We start from the raw sequence: 5265 nt of genomic DNA on the forward strand, positions 1-5265 counted from the left end.
AAAAAAAAAAAAGCCAGTTGTGTTTCTCCTTAGGAGTCTGCATGCTGGCAAAATAAATAAACAGTTGCATAGTTAGTTGTTCCTTGCTTCTTTATTCCTAGGCTCCTGCACTTATTAATTTGCTTGCTAATTTTCGGCTTGATCACTGATTATATTCTCTCTTTGGTTCCTACTTGCATTTTTAGTGTTGGTTTTTGACCTTAAGCATGATTGGCAGATGATTATCCATCCGCAAAGAGAAGTTCCCATCGCTGCCCAAAAGGAAATGCGCTGGACATGCAGTGCGGGAAGCTCAGCGGGTGGGTGGTTGTGCTGATCCTGACATATCTGGCAATCTTTACAACAAACTGAGCGTTCCTTGGAGATTATGTTATTTTTGTTTAGTGTCAGGGACCTGCCAGTTAACATCATACTCCATTTAGTAACACAGAGACTGTTGTCTTTCCTTCTCTCCACAACAGCAACTTCCTTTCTGTCTCATCTGCTTCCACCATCGCCGTCTCTGTGATGGAAATGAACTTCAGTGAGCCTGTGAATGTTAACTAGATGAGTAACTACACTAACTGGAGAGAAAATTACAGTGTACAGCCTGTTTCATCTGCCCTGAAGGCGTATTGGAGGTGGAGGAGAAAAGCTGGCAGCACCATCATCTCTATACCAGCACTGCTGTGCCAGCTCCTTTTGCCAGGGAAGCAGCCCCTCACACCTCTGCAGCTGCATGTGCAGCCACTAGTGACACAGTGCTTAGTTTATGGGGCTGAAACAGGCTGGAACAGGAGTTGGTGGACACACATACAGCACTGCATACAGACCTGGGGCCCCCAGCATCTCTTGGGTGTGGAGCTGTTGGAGTAGGTCCAGAGAAGGGCTACAAAGATGAACAAAGGGCTGGAGCACATCTCCTATGAAGAAAGGCGGAGGTAAATAAGCTGGTTCAGCCTGGAGAACAGAAGGCTATAAGGAGACCTCATTACAGACTTCCTGTACTTGAAGGCAGCTTAATAAACTGGAGGGAGATAAACATTTACAGAGGCAGACAGTGATAGGACAAGGGGGAAGGACTTTAAACTTAAGTAGGGGAAATTCAGGTGAGATGTTATATGGTAATTCTTTTCCCAGAGGTTGGTGAGGCTCTGGCACAGCTGCCCAGAGAAGCTGTGGTGCCCCATCCCTGGAGGCGCTCAAGGCCAGGTTGGATGGGGCCCTGGGCAGCCTGAGCTGGTGGGGGGCAGCCCTGCCCAGGACAGGGGTTGGGGCTGGGTGGGCTTTGAGATCCCTTCCAACCCAAATCATTCTGTGATTCTGTGATGTGTGCAGGCATGAGAGATGTTAACACAGGAGGCAGTCTTCCTGTGTGAGTGGAAAACATGACCCACAGGTCTCTTCCAGTCCTCCAACCTGTGCTTAGCATTAGCAAGTCCTTCAAGCTCGTTCAGGGCTTCTCCTCCCAGTGTTTGTTTTGTGTAATATGACACGTTCTGGAGAAAAACAGTGCCAACGTCTTTGGCACCTTCTGCAGTAAAACGTTTAAACTTCTGAAGTCACTCTTAATATCAATTATAAATTATTCCATTAGAGGCTGTGTGAAATGATCCTATAAGTAACAGTGATTTATAAATCCCCATTCCAGAAGATGAACCTCTCTTGACCAAAACAAAATTGCTTGCTTTCCAGGAGGAATGCAGCTCAGAGTACACCCACTCCTCTTTGCATGCCTCTCAGTTCAGCTTGCAGAGAAGAGCAGGTACAGGCCGGGTCGGTATGTGTAACCACAGCAGCAGCAGCGAGTGTTGTTGCCTTCCAGGATGGGTTTAGGTTCTGAGGTAGCGTGCATGCAATGCATGGTTATGCATGCTGGCTCACATTATGAACTGTGCAGTTACACTGAAGCCAGCATCATGTCCAAAATGATGCTCTTCTGTTAAATTATGCAGGATTTGGGGCTGTCTCTGGACAACTGAGCTGCGAATGAGGCAACCTTCTCACCCGGACACATGTGCAGCACGTGGCTCTTGGAATTGGCAAGGCAGTCCCATGTAGTGAAAAGCAACATAGTGTTACCAGCCCAGATCAGTGCTGTTGTTCTATAGGAACTGAAAGACTAGGGAAAAATTAGGGACTGTAGTTGAGTGCAGATGCCCTCACTTAGATTCCATATGTGCTGTGCTGTAATGACATTCTAAATGGCAATATTTTACATTGGAATGAGGATGCCGAAAGATATTTTCTAAAGAGTAATTCAAATTTTGGAGGCGGTGCTCCCATAGGACAAATTTTAAATAATTACAACAATGGCACATATCAAGTCATCAAAAGAAATCAGTAGGGCTCCTTCTGCTGTCTTGAAGTCGGGAGTATGCTTTTCAGTCTGTCTTGTGCACAGCTGGCCCAGCAGCCTAGGAGCTGCCAAAAGGGGGAGAGCTGCTTGGGAAGCAGGCTGGGTTCTTCTGGGTGTGGGTCTGTCTGTGCCTGTGTGTGGTTTAAGCACCCTGTTGCTTCAGTCTTGCATCAGTTCTTGGAGAGAATTTTACTTTTGTTTTTTACTTTTCTTCATTTGTTGGCTTTCTTCTTACATATGGGTTAGCAAAATCTGGTTGAAAACACAGTTAACAATAGACAGTAGCATTCCTTTGTTGTGCTGTTCTCATTTTTCACTTGTTTCTCTGTTGGTCTTCAAAGACTGCTATGCTTAAGGCATCCAACGCTGTAGATTTTTCCCTTGTATGTGAAAGAGTTAAGTTTAGGGCTAGATTGTGTTTGTGGACTGTACAAACTGCCTCCAATGCCCTTGTGAAGTGGCAGGCAGAGTTTATGTTGCCTGCATACCACAGTGATAGATGAGTGATAGATGTACCAGAATAACCTGGTCAGACATACTTGTGTGCTGGGGACACTTGCCCTTGAAGTTCACGCTTCATGAAGATGGGCAATTAGTTTTTTTATGGTGTATTTATTTAGTTGCTTTTTTTAGTTTTCTCTAATTTCATATTTGAAGTGCTATAAAGCACTGTGATGGAAGCAAGTTAGAGAAATATGACTTGGTCCAGAGCAAGGGTGTGGAGTAGGTGAGTGACGTTAAGAACCGTGGCATTGCCTTCATCTACTGCTTCCTGCTTTTTTGGTTTCTGTTGGTGAGAAGTCTGGAGAGACGGCGGCCAGACCTCCCTGGTATTTCAGTGTTACTGTGATCCTGCTGCATGCATTCCCTGGGTTGTTTTTTGAAACTAATTCAAGTCCACATTTCTGTAGATGTGTCCCAGCCCTCTGTTCGCCTTTCTGCCATTCTGCATACTGAACAGTGACCTTCACACTAAGACGTGCTTCATTTTTATTACACCAAGTACACCTAAGCAACAAAATGAAGCCATTTACTTTCATGTTCAGGTTTTCCTAAATGGGCTGCTTACGAAAAAAATAAACAGCTGAGAAAAAAAAGATAATGAATTTAATCCAAAAAAAAGATAATGAATTTAATCCAAAAAAAAGATAATGAATTTAATCCAAACACAAGAAAGTATTATCTGGAATTTAAGTGCAACTTTTGACTACTGTCATGCCACAACGTAATGGTAAATAGCTTAGGAAACAGCACATCAATCAAAGATTTCAGTCGGTACATCAGTCAATTTATTGTTTCTAAGTTTAGCTGATAAAGACTTACTGTTTTAGTATTTATGCTGAAAATTATTGGTTTGTCACATTAACATTTTGCATATTGCTTTTAGTGTATGTTTTAGCTATCTTTATAGGTAGCTTATTTTTGCTTATTTTCATTCTCTATGTGTGCAAACTTGATCTTTGTCAGCCGAGATGAAACCAGTGGCTCCTCATGCCTCTTCTGTGAGAACTCTCTCCTTATCACCCTGCAGTGGAAAGCTTTTGGTCTTGAATTTATACAGAAATATTCCAAAGGTCTTTGCTCTGCTCATTATCATTTTTGGTTTACATAGATACAGTGTTGACAATTAAACATTTTGGTTTTGCTAGAACAGGGCTCTTTTCTGGAGAAAGACTAGCTTTCCATTGCGTGGTAATGTCTGGGAGCTCCTACCAGCCCTCTGAGCCGTGGGGTGCCGCCTCGGTCTGGGGAGCAACTACAAGTAAAAGTTCCAAAATAGGGTGCATAGAGTGAAGAAGGAAAAAGTGTTTGAGGTAGTCAGATTGTCCTTCAACCTCAACATACCCTGCAGGACCTGGCCCCATTGCTTGGCTGGTATATGTGGGGTTAAGGGCAGCTCAGGCGGTCAGATGGATGCGTGCTGCCCTTGCTTTGGGATTTTCCTTCTCTGCACACTTTCCTGTAGGCTTCTGCTGGGGTTTTGCGGTTTGTGGAGCACCTCCTCTGTGCTACGTCTCTTCTTCAGTCAGATTTGGTTGATTCTGCCCAGGGAGTACTAATGCTGCTGCAGGAGGTAATAGGCAGGCAGGAGTGCACTAAGCTTGTTTCCTTAGAAAGCTGGCCAAAAAATGGAAAAGAAAAAAACAAAAAAAACCACAACTCTGTTGAACTCCATTTTCCCAGTCTTTTGTATGAAACCTGCCTTAATTAAAGCTGTAAATAATTCAGAGCCAAGAATTCTGCATGTGTTAAGAGCTGAGAAGCATTTGGGGTTGCCGTCACATTGATGGTTCTAGCAGTGGTGACAAAGGGGTATGTGAGTAGCAGGCCGGGTTGGCTTCATGTAGGATGGTTTTAAAGGCAAACCTATAGCTAACAGTGTGGTTTAGCAGTGTGGAAGTTTATGTGATATTGATGGATTAAAACGTTTCAAACAGCCATTCCAGCTAGTTCAGCGGAGGTTTTTAGGCCAGCAGGAAGGATGTAGCATCAGTCATTGGCCAAAACAATCCGTGTCACTACTGCACAAAAATGCAATCCTCATGGAAAGTTTTGCTATAGAATGACACTCATACTTTGCTTTTTAAAATCTTTATAAATAAAGGCTTGCCAGCATTCTTGGAAATATGCCATTTTGTTGAGAATCTACATAGAAAGACTTTTTTTCCTATTACATTACAATTCTTGGCACAGCCTGTGAAGGAAATAAACCCAGTCATATTTCTTTGATTTAGGGAGGGAGCAGAGATGGAAGAGAAAGCCTGAAATCCTGGGTAGTAGTGAGTAGTATGTTTTGCCACGTTAATCAGTCAGGGTTTTCTTACTGGAAAATGAAGCATTCCCGATGTTATTCTAAATGGAGTATGTGGTAGGTACAAATGGATGTATTTACGTACATCTATCAGACATATTTGTTGACCTCTCTT

Source organism: Meleagris gallopavo, chromosome 1 (genome assembly GCF_000146605.3).
Source record: "Meleagris gallopavo isolate NT-WF06-2002-E0010 breed Aviagen turkey brand Nicholas breeding stock chromosome 1, Turkey_5.1, whole genome shotgun sequence".
NCBI lineage: Eukaryota > Metazoa > Chordata > Aves > Galliformes > Phasianidae > Meleagris > Meleagris gallopavo.